This window comes from Hylobates moloch, unplaced genomic scaffold (genome assembly GCF_009828535.3).
Source record: "Hylobates moloch isolate HMO894 unplaced genomic scaffold, HMol_V3 SCAFFOLD_6, whole genome shotgun sequence".
NCBI classification, from domain to species: domain Eukaryota; kingdom Metazoa; phylum Chordata; class Mammalia; order Primates; family Hylobatidae; genus Hylobates; species Hylobates moloch.
In genome coordinates this window covers 142,496,318-142,519,482 of record NW_026652281.1, presented here as the reverse complement: position 1 = coordinate 142,519,482, position 23,165 = coordinate 142,496,318, and the positions used below count along the sequence as shown (strand labels likewise).

General features: G+C 37.1%; 1 long non-coding RNA gene across 1 annotated transcript in view; it reads left to right on the top strand.

Moving 5' to 3' along the window:
- LOC131383684 (uncharacterized) overlaps positions 1 to 23,165 on the top strand; it is a 65,236-nt gene that overhangs the window by 33,011 nt on the left and 9,060 nt on the right. The window contains exon 2 of the long non-coding RNA XR_009213893.1: positions 4,809 to 4,866. This is a non-coding gene — a long non-coding RNA (uncharacterized LOC131383684). The remainder of the gene's footprint in view (positions 1 to 4,808; positions 4,867 to 23,165) is intronic.

Sequence of the window (23,165 nt, the reverse complement as noted above, 5' to 3'; positions counted from 1 at the left end):
AATTTGGAAATTATGCATGACTGTAAAGACAAACATATTTGCCATAAATTGAAGCCCACACCTGCATGGGGATATATTGGCTCCCATTTAATTCAAGGTCGGCAATAACTTTAAAACAAATTCTATTAAACTCTCATCAAGCTGTTCAAGTTAAAATTAAAGGGAGAAAAAAATACAACAAAACTCTCTGCAGAACACTAAATCATGAGATTTTCAAATAAGCTTAAATTCAGTTAAATGAAACTAGGAACAAATCTTCCTTTTAAAATGCTTCTCCTAAAACAGCAAAGGAATAGAATATTTTGGAAAGAAAAAAACAACAGGAGCTTGGGTGTATTCTACAAAAACACTACAACTCTGATTACATAGAACATGATGATGAAACACAAACAATTTGCCAATTGCTCAGTCACTTGTCTACTAAAGAGTCTTGGATGGAACTTTTAAAAAGCTTCTCTTCCATTGATAAGGACGAGGTTCAGACTAGGAAATATTTCAAACGACACTGAATTGTCTATTGCTATTTTTTTGTGGTTTTGCCTTGCTTGGGCATAAATGATTGGACATTTTCTACATAAAGTTTTTCTATACAGGTGTCTTCCTTGTCTCCTTTTTCTGAGGCCATGCTACACAATGTTCACCTTTATGATTCTTTTGTCCCTATCTAATCTCACCCATTCGGTCTCCTGTGTCTGCTGCATTTATAAAATATATTTGAAAAACTTTGGGCTGTGTAATTAAGAGAACTACATTCAAATCTTGTTTTTGTACATAATTGATTAGGTTATACTGGGCAAATTTTAGCTTATCTGTAATGCTTACCTCATCTGTAAAATGGGATCAATAAAACGTACGTATATTAATAGAAATGCCAGAAAAATTCCACTATGTGGGTTAGCATCCCTCTTGTTTTTGGCGCATGATAAGAACAGTGTGGATCCACTTTGATCACCAAACCAAAATATTTAGGTGAAGCCAAGGTCTTAAATTAAAAGCAGACTAATACCCTTAGATGATAATGCAGCATGATAAATTTAGATCAAGTAAATACCAGGTTTGACATCTAAAAGTTCCTTTAAATTTTGCAATTTTTTTTAGAAGATTGATTTTTCTCAAATATGGGAACACCAAATACCCAAAACCTGAACATACTTCATAAGAGCTAGGATGAAAATCGGAAAACTAAGATCCATATTATTATTTCTTGAATGCACTTGAGATAATAGTACACACCTGACGCAAACTTCGATTATAAGCTATGATACCTATGAAGTTGGTGTTGTTGTTTTTATCCTGTGGTTTAGCACAATGTCTGACACCTAGCAGGTATAAATATGTATTTGTTGAATAAATGAGGAAATAATGTAGTGAAGACAGATCAAGTCAATAGGTTTTTTGCTAGTGAGGAAAGTGATTCAAAAGATATAAAAATAGCTGCAATGGAAATGGAGAGCTTTAAAATGTTTTTCCTTTCTTAAACTCTCTTTTCAAATGGTGAAACTAGAGCATGTTTGAATGCTGATGGAACTAATATAATGGCGAGAAATAGATTGATAATAGAGATGAAGGAGAGGGAATAAAAATAAATATAACTGGCAGATTGCAGTCTTTGAGAAACGGAAAGAAAACAGGCCCCAGAGGAGAAGTGGCCAAATTGGCCTTTGTTTCCAGGGGATCCGTTTGGTCAGAGGAGGAAAATTGGAGATGGCTCAATAAGCAGAGGGGAGGTTTTACTAATGGGAAGTTGAATTTGTCATGTAAGTTCCAACTGTCTGGGTCTGAAGCTTGACAAACTTTTATTTTATTTCATTTTATTTTTGAGACAGCATCTCGCTCTGTTGCCCAGGCTGGAGTGCAGTGGCACAGTCTCCGCTCACTGCAACCTCCGCCTCCAGGGTTCAAGTGATTCTCATGCCTCAGCCTCCCAAGTAGCTGGGATTACAGGCACCACAACCACGCCCGGCTAATTTTTGCATTTTTAGTAGAGACGGGGTTTCACTATGTTGGCCAGGCTGGTCTCAAACTCCTGACCTCAAGTCAAGTGATCCACCCGCCTCGGCCTCCCAAAGTGCTGGGATTACAGGTGTGAGCCATCATGCCTGGCAGAAGCTTAGCAAACGTTTTAGGGTCCTTTTTGAGACAAATAGTTCAAAGTTACAAATGTGATTTAAGCATAAGTTCTTGGAAGGAGCTTGTAGAAGTAATTGCTCCTGAATTTTAAATTTTATTTGTTTCATGGGAAATCTCTTTCTCTGCCTAAAATTAAATCCTGGCTCCATACTTTATTAACTATGTGAATTTGTCTAACTTTCAATCTCTTTGTGCCTAGGTTTCTCCATCTAGAAAATGAGGACAGGCATGATATCCATCTCAAGGCATTTTAGAGATGATTAGATAAAACAACCTTTATAAACAGAATTAAAAAAAATCATGTTAACGGATTAAGCAATCTATGTAAAGATAATCTATGGGTCACTTATGTACTTCTAAATAAATATTGGCTATTACTATATAAAGTCCCTGATACATACAAGAACACAATAAATGCTAGTTTCTACCCTAGCTAGATGAGAAGTAATTTTTAAGAAATCACATTATACTTCACTTGAAATTCAAAGAATTCCTAGCACAAATTAGATTTAAAAATTATTTTTAAAATATGATTCCTCCCTCTGCTCCTCCTCCTGCTCATGTTTCTCCTCCTACTTATGGGGGAACAGAAAATCCATATGTAAACTCACTAGAATACCCTCTCTGAAGGTAGAAATTGTACATCTTATATTTGAAATGCAGATCATTAAGGGCATGGTAGACATTCAGCAAACCTTTGCTGTAATGAAAATAATTGATATTATTTCATCATTCATTGTTCAAGAATCCAGTGAAACTTGAACACTAAATATTGGCTCAGAACCAGTGTGGACTTTGTGACTTTCTAGAGTATATGACGTAATTCTTTTTCACTGTTCTAACTCCAAGTCTGAGCATAGTGTATCCCTAACTCTGGCACAGAGTTGGCATTCAGTAAACACTTAACAGTTGAATGGTTTTTGGGAGAGAAAGAAGGTAGATGTGACTACAGTTTTTACATATACTGCTAAGCTCTAAGAGAAAGAATGCCTAGAAGGCATTCTCTATCAGAAAATGTTCAGTTTGATAAGTCTGTCACCAAAATAAAAGCAAAACAATGCTTAAAAATTTTACTTCTAACATTCATAGCCAAAAAGCTGTTCATTCAATTTTCTGCAGTGGCACGTTCTCAAATAAGGCATGAAACATTTAACACTGTTGTACTCCAGGTTTATTAATGCTTGCTAACTCACTTATTCTTATGCTGATAGTCTTGCCTGAAGCATCTTTCTGAACTAACTAAAGTTACTTGAATTGCAACCAAATCTGTAGTAATTAGCTGAATCCTTAAAAAAAATTGTTGGGATACTTCTGTTATTACAAATATAATTCAGAATTCAAAGAATTTACCTCTGAAAATTTTGACTATATGTCCAGACCTTCATGACTTGAAGGAATAAAGGAGAATCCATGCACATTTTAAAAAGAGGTTCTTTCCCTCTTTTTCGGTTTTGTTAGGTAGAAAGATTTCCAATATATGTATTGGTAATAAGTTAAGCAAAAATAAAAAATAGGAAAGTGACTCATGCAAATTGTCATAAAAACATGGCTTTTTTCCTTTATAAGACATTTTGAAAGCCTTTCTTAACACAGATGACAGAGAAATCATATTTCTCATACAGTTTGCACAGAAATTTGAAAATATTCATGATACAAACTTAAAATAAAGCCATTCAATATAAGAGGCAGGATAGCAATGTATGCAAAAGACCAAATCACAATGAAACAGATTCAAGCCTGAGCTAGTCCCCAGTAGAGACAGTCACCTGGGCACAGGCAATTCCCCCATCTTTTAGAAGCTGCTTCAAGGGTGCTGCTCATGAGAATTATAATTTGACACTTAATATGGCATCTTAGATCAGAGACTGAAAGGAGACAGCATCTTGTCCACCTTCCTGATATAACGAAAACTATCGAGCTCAGAAAGGTGAGGGACTGATCCACGTCAGCACGGCTAATTTTAGCAGCATTACCGAAAGTGAGGCAGTGAGAAAAGGTATTAATACAAAAGGCAGGACCTTGTAATCATGCACCTCAGAGTTGAAATTCCAGCTCTGTCACTTACAAACTTGTACAAGAAATTCACTGCTGGGTGTGTCACAGTAGTGGTGCACACCGGGAGCATCTTACCAAGTTAGCTTCCAGCTTTCCTATCAGCAAAACCTAGTGATGTTATTGGCCTTTTCCAGATTGTTTTGGCCTTTACACTTCAAAAACAAAAGTGGAAGTGGTATTCAATACCCAGGATGCATTTATGAGTACAGTCGACCCTTGAATAACCATGGGGGTTAGAGACACTGACCCTTCGCATAGTCATAATTCCATGTATCAATTCAACTCCCTCAAAATTTCTGGCCTACTTGACCAGAAGCCTTATTGATACTACAGGCCAGGGATCCCCAACCTCCAGGCCACAGACTGGTACCATTCCTTGGCCTGTTAGGAACCAGGCCACACAGGAGGAGGTAAGCAGCAATTGAGCAAGTGAAGCTTCATCTATATTTACAGCCATTCTCCATTGCTCACTGCTGCCTGAGCTCAGCCTCCTATCAGCAGTGGCACTAGTTTCTCAGGGGCGTGAATTCTATTGTGAATTGTACATGTGAGGGATCTAGGGTATGTGCTCCTTATGAGAATCTAATACCTGATGATCTGTCATTGTCTTCTATCACTCCCAGATGGGACCATCAAGTTGCAGGATAACAAGCTCGGGGCTCCTACTGATTCGACATTATGGTGAGTTGTACTATTATTTCATTTTATATTCCAATGTAATAATAATAGAAATAAAGTGCACAATAAATGTAATGCACTTGAATCACCCTGAAACCATCCCCTACTGGTTGTCCATGGAAAAACTGTCTTCCACAAAATCAGTCCCTAGTGCCAAAATGGTTGGAGACTGCTGCCATAGTCAATTAATGCATACTTGGCATATATATTATGTACTGTTATATATATACATTATGTACTTGTTTTATATATATATATAATGTACTGTATTTTCAAAATAAAATAAGCTAGATAAATCATAAAGAGAAAATATATTTACTACTCATTAAATGGATCATCATAAAGGTCTTCATCCTTGTTATCTTCCTGTTGAGTAGGCTGAGGAGGAAAAAGAGGAGGGTTGGTCTTGCTGTCTCGGGGTTGGCAGAGGCAGAAGAAAATCCAAATATAAGTGGACCGGCACAGTTCAAACCTGTGTTATTCAAGGGTGAGCTATATTTTATTTGAGATACAGCCAGTAGTGCTTGAGAAGAAATGCCATATATTTACTGTTGCTCCCCAGATGGGCTCAGTTCACAGACATGCTGGGACCTTGTAGCCTAAAAAGCTAGTGGGGAAAGTGAGGGGGCCATAAACTAGGACAAAACATCCCCATGGCTGAGCTCCCCAGGTCACAGTTTAACTCATAATATTCAGTACACTCAGGTTTGAACCAGGCCAGGGCCATCGTCCAAGAGGGGCTCTCTGGTATTGGGGACAGCAAGGGTTTTCTAAAATTGATAATCCTCAAAGTCAGAGGAGTCTAATGCTTGGTCCCAGATGACCAATTACTGGGGACAGGAAGGGCCACTGAGAGGAATGGGAGAATAGGGAGAAGCATCCAAAGAGGGCATTGACAGAATACAGTAAAGAGTTAGTATCCCTGCTGAGGAAGTTATAGCTTTGAGAGTGACTTTAAGCCCCCATCAAAGACTGTGTTCAAAGAAAAGCCTGCACCAAATTAAATTTAACAACATTTAATTGAGCAAAGAATGATTCACGAATTGGGCAGCCTCTTGAGCCAGAGTCGGCTCACATAGACTCCAGCACCGTCATGTGGTAGAAGATTTATGGACAGAAAAAGGAGAGTGACCTACAGAAAAAGGGAAGTGAGGTTCAGAAACAGCTGGATTGGTTACAGCTCAGCATCTGCCTTATTTGAACACGGTTTTAACAGCTGGCCACCTTTGATTGGCCCAAACTTGGTGATCAGAACATGAACAGGCTGCAGTATCTTTAGGTTATAACTATAACCTAAGTTATAACTATAATCTAACTTCATTTAGGTTATAGTTCACTATATACAGAGAACCCTTTGGGCCTAACTTAAAATATGTAAGGAGAGGACTCCAGGCCAAACTTGATTTAACAACTATCATACTAAAATGGAAGTCAAAGTAGAAGAGCGGTCTTACAAACTGAAATTCAAGTATCACATTTGAGGAAATTAAAGTGCTAGGTCTATGAAACCCTAATGGATTTCCACTCTGACCCATTTTTCTAGAGTGTGGAAGATGAAAAAGCTCTCCCTGAGTTGGTTCGGTGAGACACAGAAACTAGATGTGGCTGAGCCTTTAGAAGCAGGGCATCACGGGGCAGGTGCAGTGGCTCATACCTGCAATACCAGCACTTTGGGAGGCTGAGGAGAGCAGATCACCTGAGGTCAGGAGTTCGAGACCAGCCTGGCCAACATGGTGAAACCCCGTCTCTACCCAAAATACAATAATTAGCCAGGCATGGTGGCAGGCACCTGTAATCGTATCTACTTGGAAGGCTGAGGCAGGGGAATCATTTGAACCTAAGAGGCGGAGGTTGCAGTGAGCCGATATCACACCAACGCACTCCAGCCTGGGCAACAGAGTGAGACTCCATGTCAAAAACAAACAAACAAACAAACAAACAAAAAACAAGGCATCATGAAGTCCAGCTGGTCAGGATTGGACAGGGTTATTAACATCCTACAAATCTGGGGCAAGAAATGGCAGTGAATGGACTATGGCCCAATGAGCAAGAATCATTCAACAGGTAAGACAGACACAATTCAGTTTGCTTTAGAAATGCATCCAATTTTGTCTTATAGTGCTTTTAAAACAAACATATCTTTTTTCTTGAAATCTCTTTTTTTTCTTGAAAGCTCTTTATTCCCCCCAAAATAATAAATATCTACCCAGGGATTATCATACTTTTCTATTATTTCACATAGCTTTCCTAAAATGAAAGCTAAAAACCCAATTTCTGTGTATGTGTGTGTTTCGGTGCGTGTGAGTGTTAATGAAAGTTCCAGCAGCTAAATATTAAAATACAAAAACTATACCACAGGGGTAAGAAACTTAGCATGTTATGTACCTTCTGTACAAGAAACCAGTCAGGGAATAAACCACTGAAAACAAAGGAAACCATAAGGAGGAAGTAGATTCCACTTTTTATCTTCAAAGTTGAAATTATTTGAATAATGACATTGGAGAAAAAAATACCTTTTCCATATAAAAGCAAGATAAGTCTTGATAAAATTCTGTTACATTTTAAAATACAGTATTACTTAGTATCCCCAGCCGAGGACATGATGAACAAGTTTGCCTTATGTTATAGGACAGAAACAGAAACTGCATGTTTCCTCAATGAGCAAACAATAACATAACATAAAAATTCAGATGACAAAATTACCATTTGTTTTATAACAACTTATATCTTTTTTTCTTTTACTTTTCTTTTTTCATTTTGTTTTGTTTGAGATGGAGCCTTGCTATGTCACCAGGCTGGAGTGCAGTGGTGCGATCTCGGCTCACTGCAACCTCCGTCTCCCGGGTTCAAGCGTTTCTCCTGCTTCAGTCTCCCGAGTAGCTGCGATTATAGGCACGTGCCACCATGCCCAGCTAATTTTTGTATTTTTAGTACAGACGGGGTTTCACCATGTTGGCCAGAATGGTCTCAATCTCCTGACCTTGTGATTCGCCCACCTCAGCCTCCCAAAGTGCCGGGATTACAGGCGTGAGCCACTGCGCCCAGCCTGTACCAACTTGTATCTTATATAAATATTTCTATCTCCATCACAAGGTCAGCCTGAGAATAATTGGAGGTGAACATTATCTAAGACAGGAGTGTGAGAAAAGTATCTCTAAGGAAGAATTACCAGCACTCATTTCAAGTCTAGCTTTATTAGCTGTGAAATCTTATGTGACTATAACCTTTCTCTGACTTGCTTTCCTCATCTGTAAAATGGAGATTGTAATAACAGGTCATTGATCATAAGGTTGGTATAAGAAATAAATGAAATAATTCAAGTTAATATAGTATATATAGTTAATCATGCTAGTCATTCAATAATGTTTAGCTATTATTACTAAAGCAGGATTTAGGGAGATATTCAGATTTACCAAAAAGAATGAAACTAGTGTTAACACAGCAGTAAACTGAGAAGCCGGCATTAATAAGCCCATCTGTATTCCCCTGCTTGTCAAGAACTTGCTTACTAAATAAGATAATCCATTTATCGGACCTCTCTAATTAATAAGAACACAGCTTCTCTCCCTGTGTTCTTTTATCAGATATATGACATCGTGACAAAATGACAAGACAGTGATATAAAAATTACAACATTAACAGGCTCTGAATAAATAAAACCTGAAGCAAAATCTTTCCTGGTGCCAAGAATAGAATAGCTGAGATGGGGATGGATATTGCAAAATTAAGTGAAGAACAGTAAATCATACAATACTGGCAGAACACTGGAGATGATATTTTTTCAAAATAAAACTATGAAATATTGGTGAAGACATCCAGCTCTGCTATTTTATTGTCAATGACACAGTGAGTCTAATAAAGGCACTGATTTATGGAAAACCTTATCACATTTTAAAGTGAGGTATTTTCACTGATTCTTTTTGCCCACTACAGAACTTACGTTGTTGTGCCAAAAGAGGGCTGGATCTTTATTCAAGCAAAAACCAATTTTTTGTTTTTTGCTTTTTTTTTTTTTTTAACATAAGGACAGTAGGAAATTCAGCCTTCACTCCTTTAAAAAGATTCCAGCATATGGACCACCAGCAACCCAGGTTCTTGCTGAAAAAGTGAATCAATTTTTATGATCAATGACTATAGATGCTTGTGTTATTTAGGAATATGATCTTGTTCTGTTGAACGTCATTCTTTCCACTGCATGTATGTGCTTTCTGCGAATTGAGAAAGGACACTTGCTTTTTCTTTATTCTTACAAAGACAGGTCCGTGGCATATCCCATGAGAAATGGGAGAGGGCAGAGAGGTGGTGGGAAGTTGGCCTTTTTTTATTTTATTTTTTGTGAGATGGAGTTCGCTCTTACTGCCCAGGCTGGAGTGCAATGGTGCAATCTCGGCTCACTGCAACCTCCGCATCTTGGGTTAAAGCGATTCTCCTGCCTCAGTCTCCCTAGTAGCTGGGACTACAGGTGTCCATCACCACGCCCAGCTAGTTTTTGTAGTTTTAGTAGATACAGGGTTTCACCATGTAGGTCAGGCTGGTCTCTAACTCCTGACCTCAGGTTATCTACCCACCTTGGCCTCCCAAAGTGCTGGGATTACAGGCATGAGCCACTGCGCCCGGCCGCTTGATCTCTTTAACTTTGAGTCTCTTTGACTCTGGGACTTCCAAATATCTCAGCTTGGGCATCTGCTTTTATAGAATCCTTAAGAAAACTATCCACCACAGCTTTTATGTATAGTTCTCTTTCTGACAGATGGAATCATGCTGGGTAAACAAAACAAGCCTATTAATAAATATAACCCTTGTTTCTTCCCAGGAACCCACACTCATGTTTTTCTCACTAAACTCATTTTTCCATTCCCTTCACCCCATTCATATGAACTCACAAAAATACATGTTTTATGGCTCCATACCAAGCCCTTAAATCCCTTTCTTGGCTACCCATTAAACAAATAATGATCCTTCAAAACAAATTAAGATATACTTGTTTCCATTTTGGTGGCAATATGCTTCTTTGAAAAATTGATAGAAGGTGACTAAACATATTTACAGATTTTGCTTTAAGGAATCACCTACTTATCAGATGCGCCTCATAATGTTCTGCTTTAATTTCCACGAAAGAATGGTCTATGGGCAACAATTAAGTAAATTCTAATTGATTTTGTGGCATTTGCCAAACATTATGATATAATAAATTCACATTAAACTATCAAATAATGCAGTGTTACACTTTCGAAAATCGTATCATTGCAAGTATGAAACTATTTTCAAGTATTTTTTAAATGGTAATTTTTAACCAGTCAACATATATTTAAAGAGAGATGTGGGTTTTTTTGGAAAAATGGTATCTCAACAACCCAGCTTGGGAACAAGTAATTTATATAGGGTCTCTGACCTGATAGATATTCAGGAGTTTTGTTTTTCATATTTTGAAATTCAATTTTGTCACACAGCTATTACCCATGTCACTGATTTTCAGTCTTTCGGCAACAAGACCTCTTAGAAAAAATGTCATAGTAACATCAAAAATAAAGATCTATTTTAAAGCTGAAATCTGTTATATAAGTGTCACTACTGGTCATAACATTCACTAACTCATTCCTAAAATATTTGACAGTATTCAGCACATCTCTTGCTGAAAATTATTTGTCTCCTATGTCCTTATTTTGTCCAGAGCTTTCTGGAATTCAAAGATATTTCTAATCATATCAGTTTGCTACTCTTGTTTGCTGTTCTATTATTCCTTCTCCCCCTTATAAGTTTTCCCTACTTTAATTAAATGTGGATATTTAATAATCTACTTGCAAGGGAAAATAGAATCATCAAATTTATTAGGCAACAACAATGTTTTCTCTTCATTAATATAATTCCTCGTCTGATGATTTTGCCAACCTTTTATGAAATGCTGTAAAGGCCTTTTAACATTTCAATTTTTTTACATTACAGAGAGCGAGTGAGAGAGAGAGAGAGAGAGGAGAGAGAGAAGAAATATGAAAAATAAGATTCAACTAAAAATTAAGAGTTTAGAAAGTCAACTAAGATAATTCCAAAACAGCATGATGTGTTACTGTTGGAAAATTAACCTTCAGAAGTACAATATTTAATCAGAATTTCAGAAAGTCCTGTGAGTTTTTATAAAAACTCCAAAGCAGTTCCAAGGAAACCTTAACTTGGCAGGCTTTTATTCAAGTTCCTCCTTAGGACAATGGTTCTTTCATAAGTGTGGCAATTTCAAATAACTCAGGTACTATGTTCACATGCTCTTGGCAGACAAATGAGCTTTTAACATGTCTGGTAATATGAATATATAAGAGCCGTAAGTACCCCTTGTAATGAAAACATCCTCTTTTCCTCACCCTTTTGAGCCTTTTATCCTCTTGACATCTACAGAAACCGTGAGGACAAGATCATGAGACTTTAATATAAATGATGAATTTATATAACATCACCTAACTGCTGCATCCACTTGTCCAAATGGTTTTGCATATGAATTTTATAAAGCATTTATGCAGCTTTGAGTACATTCTAGACTAGCCAAGTTTTAGTTGATTTACCTTCATGAATGACTGACATCAAAATAGTCCTCTATTTCCAAATACATAGTAAAGACCAAAAATATAAAATAATTGGGTATTTTAAAAACAGCTGTACAATGAACTGGTATGTCTATGCTTACTACTAATAAAGTATAGATGCAAAACTGTTCGTATATTACATGTTAATAAGAAATACTTCATACAGAAAAGCCAAATTTTTCAGTTGTAGATTTCTTTATAATAACGTATAAAATAGTTCATATCTTCTTAAAGTATTATCTGAAATAAACTCATTTTTGAACAAAAATATTCAATATTTATTATCTTTTGTGTGTGCTCCATTTCAAGATTATTTTATATCAGACAACTTCCTGGTCCATTATGTCTATACATTGAATAAAATGAAAGAAAAAAATGTTCACTTATATCATTTCTTTGGAATTTCCTCACAAAATGCAATCCTTTTAGTTCTTTAGGACCAAATAAGCAAACTAACACCCACACCAGCAAAATCCAAACAGAAAAAAGAAAGTATGGGTTTTACGCTCAGTAGAAGCCCATAGTCAGAACTGTAGTAAGCTAGACAAAATTATAAAAAATAGGATGCAGAAGAATATGACTGGTGTAGTGTGACTTCTTTTAAACGTGACTTCGTTCTATTTTGCTCCAAGTTTATATGATGTATTTGCTAAAATACTAATTTTTTTAAAAGTCATCCACCTAATTCAGCTTATACTTCCTTCTTGAATATATGGAATAGCAAACATTGAAACATTTGCTATTCCATATATTCAAGAGGAAATATCTCTTGAAAACTATGAACTTTCTTTTTACAAACCAACACGCACCACACACCCATGCATACACATGTGCACTCACATGCATACCCACAAAAATACACACACATGCACGCCATATTCTTTTTGAAACATACAGAGATGATAGGTTAAGTTCCTCTGACCAAGAAAATTAATGTAACAATATTCTATTTTTCCACTATTAAGAAACTTATCTCTATTTTTTTTCTTCTTCACTTTGGTACCCACATCTGACCATAATTTATGTCACTAGAAATGCAAATGCTTAAGGGAAGAATCAGAAAATCAGAAGTGTAACTGTGAATGTGCCATTAATATCACAACTTTGATTGCACTGACTGTCAAGTCAGATGTCCTGAGTTGGCAATTTTCATCACTTCTTTTTTCCCTAACATCCCTAATAACTAAGAATATATCATGATTTTTTATATAGCTCCAATAATCTGCTTAATTCATATCCATATTTTTTCCACGGGCACGTGCAGAAGAGTATCTAAAACCAGAAATAGATGGCTTCTTGTTAATATATGTCCTCAGGTTAAGGATAATTGTGCTTGTTGTTGACTGAGCCATGACATGTCAGCCTAAGGAGATTAAAAAGCAAAAAAATCCTATGACTGGTTTAATGACATGTTCTGTCTCTTTCTTGATTAAATAGCTAGTTTAGATATTTTAGTCAGTTCACTCGAAAAGGTTGATTATTTTTGGACAGGATCAAGTATTTTTAAGTTGTATTGCATTAAAACTTTTTTCAAAAAATAGACAAATATCCTAAATCAGAATTTACAAACAGGATTTGAGAATGTGGCATTTCTTAAGCTGTTAGATCGCAGTTCTCTTCATTAGAAGAGAATCTAATATTATCTGGATTTAGTATCTACAGTTTCATGTGGATCAAAGTGGCAACTTGTTGAAGGAAGTTTTTTAATATAGTTTTTTTATTATACTTTAAATTTTAGGGTACATGTGCACAACGTGCAGGTTTGTTACATATGTGTGCATGTGCCATGTTGGTGTGCTGCACCCATTAACTCATCATTTAACATTAGGTATATCTCCTAATGCTATCCCTCCCCCTGCCCTCCACCCCACAACAGGCCCTGGTGTGTGATGTTCCCCTTCCTGTGTCCATGTGTTCTCATTGTTCAATTCCCATCTATGAGTGAGAACATGCGGTGTTTGGTTTCTTGTCCTGGTGATAGTTTGCTGAGAATGATGGTTTCCAGCTTCATCCACGTCCCTACAAAGGACATGAACTCATCATTTTTTATGGCTGCATAGTATTCCATGGTGTATATGTCCCACATTTTCTTAATCCAGTCTATCATTGTTGGACATCAGGGTTGGTTCCAAGTCTTTGCTATTGTGAATAGTGCTGCAATAAACATTCGTGTGCATGTATCTTTATAGCAGCATGATTTATAATCCTTTGGGTTTATACCCAGTAATGGGATGGCTGGGTCAAATGGTATTTCTAGTTCTAGATCCCTGAGGAATCACCACACTGACTGCCACAACGGTTGAACTAGTTTACAGTCCCACCAACAGTGCAAAAGTGTTCCTATTTCTCCACATCCTCTTCAGCACCTGTTGTTTCCTGACTTTTTAATGATGGCCATTCTAACTGGTGTGAGATGGTATCTCATTGTGGTTTTGATTTGCATTTCTCTGATGGCCAGTGATGATGAGCATTTTTTCATGTGTCTTTTGGCTGCATAAATGTCTTCTTTGGAGAAGTGTCTGTTCATATCCTTTGCCCACTTGTTGATGGGGTTGTTTTTTTCTTGTTAATTTGTTTGAGTTCATTGTAGATTCTGGATATTAGCCCTCTGTCAGATGAGTAGGTTGCAAAAATTTTCTCCCATTCTGTAGGTTGCCTGTTCACTCTGATGGTGGTTTCTTTTGCTGTGCAGAAGCTCTTTAGTTCAATTAGATCCCATTTGCCAATTTTGGCTTTTGTTGCCATTGCTTTTGGTGTTTTAGACATGAAGTCCTTGCCCATGCCTATGTCCTGAATGGTATTGCCTAGGTTTTCTTCTAGGGTTTTTATGGTTTTAGGTCAAACATTCAAGTCTTTAATCCATCTTGAATTAATTTTTGTATAAGGTGTTAGGAAGGGATCCAGTTTCAGCTTACTGCATATGGCTAGCCAGTTTTCCCAGCACCATTTATTAAATAGGGAATCCTTTCTCCATTTCTTCTTTTTGTCAGGTTTGTCAAAGATCAGATAGTTGTAGACATGCAGCATTATTTCTGTGGCCTCTGTTCTGTTCCATTGGTCTATACCTCTGTTTTGATACCAGTAGCATGCTGTTTTGGTTACTGTAGCCTTGTAGTATAGTTTGAAGTCAGGTAGCGTGATGCCTCTAGCTTTGTTCTTTTGGCTTAGGATTGACTTGGCAATGCAGGCTCCTTTTTGGTTCCATATGAACTTTAAAGTAGTTTTTTTCCAATTCTGTGAAGAAGGTCATTGGTAGCTTGATGGGGATGGCATTGAATCTATAAATTACCTTGGGCAGCATGGCCATTTTCACGATATTGATTCTTCCAACCCATGAGCATGGAATGTTCTTCCATTTGTTTGTATCCTCTTTTATTTCATTGGGCAGTGGCTTGTAGTTTTCCTTGAAGAGGTCCTTCATATCCCTTGTAAGTTGGATTCCTAGGTATTTTATTCTCTTTGAAGCAATTGTGAATCGGAGTTCACTCATGATTTGGCTCTCTGTTATTGGTGTATAAGAACGCTTGTGATTTTTGTTCATTGATTTTGTATCCTGAGACTTTGCTGAAGTTGCCTATCAGCTTAAGGAGATTTTGGGCTGAGACGATGGGGTTTTCTAGATATATAGTCATGTCATCTGCAAACAGGGACAATTTGACTTCCTCTTTTCCTAATTGAATACCCTTTATTTCCTTCTCCTACCTGATTGCCCTGGCCAGAAATTCCAATACTATGTTGAATAGGAGTGGTGAGAGAGGGCATCCCTGTCTTGTGCCAGTTTTCAAAGGGAATGCTTCCAGTTTTCGCCCATTCAGTATGATACTGGCTGTGGATTTGTCATAGATAGCTCTTATTATTTTGAGATACGTCCCATCAATACCTAATTTATTGAGAATTTTTAGCATGAAGGGTTGTTGAATTTTGTCAAAGGCCTTTTCTGCATCTATTGAGATAATCATGTGGTTTTTGTCATTGGTTCTGTTTATATGCTGGATGACGTTTATTGATTTGCATATGTTGAACCAGCCTTGCATCCGAGGGATGAAGACCACTTGATCATGATGGATAAGCTTTTTGATGTGCTGCTGGATTTGGTTTGCCAGTATTTTATTGAGGATTGTTGCATTGATGTTCATCGGGGATATTGGTCTAAAATTCTCTTTTTTTGTTGTGTCTCTGCCAGGCTTTGGTATCAGGATGATGCTGGCCACATAAAATGAGTTAGGGAGGATTCCCTCTTTTTCTATTGATTGGAATAGCTTCAGAAGGAATGGTACCAGCTCCTCCTTGTACCTCTGGTAGAATTCGGCTGTGAATCTATCTGGTCCTGGACTTTTTTTGGTTGGTAAGCTATTAATTATTGCCTCAATTTGAGAGCCTGTTATTGTCTATTCAGAGATTCAACTTCTTCCTAGTTTAGTCTTGGGATGGTATGTGTGTTGAGGAATTTATCCATTTCTTCTATATTTTCTAGTTTATTTGTGTAGAGGTGTTTATAGTATTCGCTGTTGGTAGCTTGTATTTCTGTGGGATCGGTGGTGATATCCCCTTTATCGTTTTTTATTGCATCTATTTGATTCTTCTCTCTTTTCTTATTAGTCTTGCTAGCGGTCTATCAATTTTGTTGATCTTTTCAAAAAACCAGCTCCTGGATTCATTGATTTTTTGAAGGGTTTTTTGTGTCTCTATCTCCCGCAGTTCTGCTCTAATCTTAGTTATTTCTTGACTTCTGCTAGCTTTTGAATGTGTTTGCTCTTGCTTCTCTAGTTCTTTTAATTGTGATGTTAGGGTGTCAATTTTAGATCTTTGCTGCCTTCTCTTGTGGGCAGTTAGTGCTATAAATTTCCCTCTATACACTGCTTTGAATGTGTCCCAGAGATTCTGGTATGTTGTGTCTGTTCTCATTGGTTTCAAAGAACATCTTTATTTCTGCCTTTATTTCATTGTGTACCCAGTAGTCATTCAGGAGCAGGTTGTTCAATTTCCATGTAGTTGAGCAGTTTTGAGTGAGTTTCTTAATCCTGAGTTCTAGTTTGATTGCACTGTGGTCTGAGAGACAGTTTGTTATAATTTCTGTTCTTTTACATTTGCTGAGGAGTGCTTTACTTCCAACTGTGTGGTCAATTTTGGAATAGGTGTGGTGTGGTGCTGAAAAGAATGTATATTCTGTTGATTTGGGGTGGAGAGTTCTGTAGATGTCTATTAGGTCCGCTTGGTGCAGAGCTGAGTTCAATTCCTGGATATCCTTGTTAATTTTCTGTCTCATTGATCTGTCTAATGTTGACAGTGGGGTGTTAAAGTCTCCCATTATTATTGTGTGGGAGTTTAAGTCCCTTTTTAGGTCACTCAGGACTTGCTTTATGAATCTGGGTGCTCCTGTGTTGGGTGCATATATATTTAGGACAGTTAGCTCTTCTTGTTGAATTGATCCCTTTACCATTATGTAATGGCCTTCTTTGTCTCTTTTCATCTTTGTTGGTTTAAAGTTTGTTTTATCAGAGACTAGGATTGCAACCCCTGCCTTTTTTTGTTTTCCATTTGCTTGGTAGATCTTCCTCCATCCCTTTATTTTGAGCCTATGCACGTCTCTGCACATGAGATGGGTTTCCTGAATACAGCACACTGATGGGTCTTGACTCTTTATCCAATTTGCCAGTCTGTGTCTTTTAATTGGAGTATTTAGCCCATTTACATTTAAGATTAATATTGTTATGTGTGAATTTGATCCTGTCATTATGATGTTAGCTGATTATTTTGCTCGTTAGTTGATGCAGTTTCTTCCTAGCCTCGATGGTCTTTACAATTTGGCATGTTTTTGCAGTGGCTGGTACCGGTTGTTCCTTTCCATGTTTAGTGCTTCCTTCAGGAGCTCTTTTAGGGCAGGCTTGGTGGTGACAAAATCTCTCAGCATTTGCTTGTCTGTAAAGGATTTTATTTCTCCTTCACTTATGAAGCTTAGTTTGGCTGGATATGAAATTCTGGGTTGAAAATTCTTTTCTTTAAGAATGTTGAATATTGGCCCCCACTCTCTTCTGGCTTGTAGAGTTTCTGCCGAGAGATCAGCTGTTAGTCTGATGGGCTTCCCTTTATGGGTAACCCGACCTTTCTATCTGGCTGCCCTTAATATTTTTTCCTTCATTTCAACTTTGGTGAATCTGACAATTATGTGTCTTGGAGTTGCTCTTCTTGAGGAGTATCTTTGTGGTGTTATCTGTATTTCCTGAATTTGAATGTTGGCCTGCCTTGCTACATTGGGGAAGTTCTCCTGGATAATATCCTGCAGAGTGTTTTCCCACTTGGTTCCAATCTCCCCATCACTTTCGGGTACACCTATCAGACATAGATTTGGTCTTTTCACATAGTTCCATATTTCCTGGAGGCTTTGTTCATTTCTTTTTATTCTTTTTTTCTCTAAACTTCTCTTCTCACTTCATTTCATTCATTTGATCTTCCATCACTGATACCCTTTCTTCCAGTTGATCGAATCGGCTACTGAGGCTTGTGCATTCATCACGTAGTTCTCGTGCCTTGGTTTTCAGCTCCATCAGGACCTTTAAGGACTTCTCTGCATTGGTTATTCTAGTTAGCCATTTGTCTAATTTTTTTTCAAAGTTTTTAACTTCTTTGCCATGGGTTTGAACTTCCTCCTTTAGCTCAGAGTAGTTTGATTGTCTGAAGCCTTCTTCTCTCAACTCGTCAAAGTCATTTTCCATCCAGCTTTGTTCCGTTGCTGGTGAGGAGCTGTGTTCCTTTGGAGGAGGAAAAGTGCTCTGATTTTTAGAGTTTCCAGTTTTTCTGCTCTGGTTTCTCCCCATCTTCGTGGTTTTATCTACCTTTGGTCTTTGATGATGGTGACGTACAGATGGGGTTTTGGTGTGGATGTCCTTTCTGTTTGTTAGTTTTCCTTCTAATAGTTAGGACCCTCAGCTGTAGGTCTGTTGGAGTTCGCTGGAGGTCCATTCCAGGCCCTGTTTGCCTGGGTATCAGCAGCGGAGGCTGCAGAACAGTGGATATTGGTTAACAGCAAATGCTGCTGCCTGATCGTTCAATATAGTTTTAAGAGTTACATTTGGTACCCATATGCTACCCAAGTTCAGATTCTAGCTTTTTCAGCTACTATTTGTAGTGAGATATTTTACCCTCGGCAAGATATTGTACCTTCTCTATTCATCAGTTTTCCTATCTTTTTTTTTTTTTTTTTTTTGAGACGGAGTCTCGCTTGTCGCCCAGGCTGGAGTGCTGTGGCAGGATCTCAGTTCACTGCAAGCTCTGCCTCCCGGGTTCACCATTTTCCTGCCTCAGCCTCCTGAGTAGCTGGGACTACAAGTGCCCACCACCATGCCCAGCTAATTTTTTGTATTTTTAGTAGAGATGGGGTTTCACTGTGTTTGCCAAGATGGTCTCAATCTCCTGACCTCATGATCTGCCTGCCTCGGCCTCCCAAAGTGCTGGGATTACAGGCGTGAGCCACCACGCCCGGCCTTTCCTATTAAATGGAGGTAGGGTTTTGAAATCAGATATTACCCACCTCCTAGGGTTATTTTGTAGATTAAATGAGTGCATTTATTCAGTTACTTAGTTACTGTGCTAAGAATTATACCTGGCACACAAGAAGTGCTAGAAGTTTTAGCTAATATTATTGGGCATTACTTACTTTTAGCTTCTTTAACTACAATCCTTTCAGCTTACAGATAGTTTTCCTTTATAATTGCTGCTAAACATATATATCAATGTTGACACAATTTTAAACATACAATTATTCTAACATTTATATCCAGAAATTTTACCCATAATTGACTATGGCTTCATAGCTATGGATCATTTATTTCAAAATCCTATAAACATAAAATGCTAGAAAACACATTTCTTTTGTTGCTCTCCAAGCTATTTCTCTGTCATCATTCTCAACAATAAATGACCATAAATTTGCATTTGCAATAAGTTGATATGTGTGTATTCAGAAAGTTTCCTTAGATTATACAATTAATCACTTTATTTTGTCTTTGAACTGTCAACATTTGTGGAACCTTTTTATTTTCTTCCTACTTGAGATCCAATTTCTGATATTTTCCCCCATGCTTGGTTAGTTTCTTCTTCCCCAATAACTGATAAGTTTGACATGCCCTATTTAAAATTATGCAGGATTTCCATATTTTTCTAATGCTTGATACAATGCTAAAATATAAAAATGCCATGTCAGTCTCCTTCCACAAGAAGTGCTCTCTTAATAGAAAAAAAATATTTCCTTTGATATTTTGAAGTACAATTACTCTAGAAATCTGAACAGTACATTAATGTTGTGAAGACAACTTATAAAATAGATTCTCACTAGAAGAGCAACAGTGACCACATTTCTTGAGGATATGTGAGATGTTGTTATCCTCCACATAACACAAAATTGCTTTAACCTGAACTGGTATAAAATAATTAAACATTTCAGGAGTGTCATCACACTGAGCAGTGTTGCCTATATTTAAAAAAACTCAATTAACTAAAAGGTAGGGCAATAATCTAACAAATGATACTTCTCAGAGCCTCTTATTTATCGTTTCTTGATAATTTCTCTGTAATTTTCTAACTTTAAAAAATCTACTTCAAGAAAAAGGAAAAATATTTTTATTCTTTATTTTTAATTTATTTTTATTTTTATTTATTTATTTTTTGAGACAGAGTCTTGCTCTGTCACCCAGGCTGGAGCGCAGTGGTGCAGTCTTGACTCACTGTAACCTCCACCCCCTGGGTTAAAGTGATTCTCCTGCCTCAGCCTTGCCAGTAGCTGGGCTTACAGGTGTATGCCACTGTGCCTGGCTAATTTTTGTATTTTTAGTAAAGACGGGGTTTCATCATGTTGGCCAGGCTGGAAAAAAAAGGAAAATACTTACTAAACCTACAAGCATGAACATGACAGAGCATTAAATTATTTTTAATCAGAAAATTTGGAAATAAATGTACTTTAAACCATGATTACAGCTTTGTTTATAATAGCAATATATTGGAAATAGACTAACTGTTCAACAACAAGAGACTCACAACATATTATGATAAATCCACACGATGAAGGAATAGGCAACTCTCAGAAGCATGGTGAATAAAAATATGTTGCAATTCCTCTAACTTTATTAGATTTCAAAAACATAATTTATGCAAATACATATATGCTCTTTTTAGTATAGTTTTAAATGTAGACAGAGACACAGTTAGGTATATGTATTTATAAAATAGGCCAGGCCAAATGCTTCATATACATTATTTCTGGTGGTAGAGAATTGAAGCTTGGGAAGTTAATTAATTTGCTCAAGGTTACACAGCTACAATATTAAGTTAGGATTCACCTCATGTCTGTCTGCCCTCTTGAGTGCTATGCCAAATTCCTTTGTAGAATTAGAAAAATTATAACAAGCAATGAAAACTTATTTTTAAGTAGAATAAATTAATGGAACATATATCTTAAAGGATAGAACAAAACTAAAATAAGACCCAATATTTTTCCTAATGGATAATAATGCAAATAAAGAAATTAATGAGAGAATAGTTACACTTATTCTCTTACATGTTTACTGATTTTATATAGAGCCCACACTTTTGAATTCCTCTTACTGTGTGTTTCATCAATATTGTGAGTTTATTTTTATATCTTATAGTGTTTCATCACTTTAAGTTTGTCAGTCCGTTGGGACATGATGCAGCTTTTAGTTTTAAGCAATTTTACCACATTGGATATTGGTGTCACAGCTCTTAAGTTTTTATTAAACCTAGAGGGGAATCCCATGTCTGCATTTTTAAAATGCAGATTAGCTGCACAATTCAACGTACAAAGATTGTATAGTCAATCTTAACAAATAGTAAGGAGGTAGGCAGTGGGACTCAACTTCGGGGATGGGGTTCGAACACTGGACCAAATTGAAACTAGTTAAAATGGGACAGAGTGGAAGCAGCTTTCTATAAATTCCATCCACCAGAGTTTGTCACTTTACCATTGCCATGGCAACACCTGGAAGGTACTGCCTCTTTCTATGGCAATGACTAGATGACCCAGAAGTTGCTATCTGTTTCCTAGACATTTCTGCATTATTTGCCCCTTAATATGCATGAAATTAGAAGTGAGTATAAATACGACTGCAGAACTGCCTTTGTGCTGCTGCTACTCTGGGCACCCTGCCTAGCCCCACAAGGAATAGTACCTCTGCTGCTGCTGTGTACTGTTGCTTCAGTAAACGTTGCTGCGTAACACCACTGTTCAACCTTGAATTACTTCCTGGGCAAAGCCAAGAACCCTACTAGGCTAAGCCCCAGTTTTGGGACTCATCTGCCCTGCGTCAGTAAGATGTTACATAGTGGATTAAATGTGCCTCTAGACTTGTGATTGCCTAAGCACAAGGTTGATCAAAACATGTAGTAGGAAAAATTAGCAAAAATACATGTAGAAGTAATATAGCAAGCTTAATTTTGATTATATTTCATTTCTCAATTTTATTATTATTGTTTATTATTATCTTCTGTTGCCATTGTTACTTAACAATGAATGAAAATAAATTTGAATTGCCATATGTACGCCTTTCATAAATTTTGCAGCACTTCGCATGCAGAAACGTGGCTATATTGGGACTTATGAAAGAAAAGTCCCACTTTAACAAATTATACTTGACAAAATAATATTAAAACCAAGAATTCACAAGTAGGTTTATTTTCTTCCTCTCTTTTTTCGATATTTTTCCTCTTTGGTGACTTAGTGTAACCTGCCCATGCATATAGTGGTATACTACACATTAAAAATCCACCAAATCCACATTTTGAATGATATTTAAGGTTATTCAATAAGTTTAATACATTACCTTAGTTAATAGAAATATACAATGAGAAAAAAGGTTCTTTTAAAATCATGAAAGTTATCAAGTGTCATTTCTAAACCTTAGAAAACAAAATTTAAATTTCTGTCTGCTAATTTATCCTCTAGTTAGTCACTTTTTTTTTTTTTTTTTCGGAGACAAGGTCTCACTGTTTCCCAGGCTGGAGTGCAGTGGTGTGATCATAGCTCATTGCAACCTCCGACTCCTGGGCTCAAGTGATTCTCCCACCTCAGCTTCACTAGTAGCTGAGACTACAGGTGTCCGCCAACATGCCCAGCTAATTTTTCTATGTTTTTGTAGAGATGGAATTTCACCATGTTGCACAGGCTGGCCTTGAACCCCTGAGATCAAGTGATCCACCCACCTGGGCCTCCCATAGTGCTGTGATTACAAGCATGAGCCACTGTGCTCAGCCTTTAGTCACTTTCTTTACATGTTGGTTCTTTGTTTTCATTAAGACCTGAAAGCACACAGCAAAATTAGGAAATTTAAAACTGAATATATATTCTTGGGAAGCTCTAAAATGATTCACAGATGTTGTGCCCTAATATAGAACAGTTTTATTTTGCAGAACATTTATTATGTTTCTCATAATTTCCATGTATATAAAGTGTACCATGTCTGGTGTGTTATTCACACTTTGCTATTGTTGGAGCAAATGTTTTAAATACTTAGGATTACAAACCCAAATGCTTGCAGGGGCCAAGCAGGTATTATAAATGGTTTAAGAGCGGTTGCTTCAGGGGAGAGATGGGGAAAGGAATGAAGCACAGAGTTCCTGTACGCATGTACAGGAAGCAGCTACAATCTAGTTCTGGTCAATATTTGCATGGAAATTGAAATAGAATGTAGGCCCAATATAGCCACATCTTTAGATTCTTCA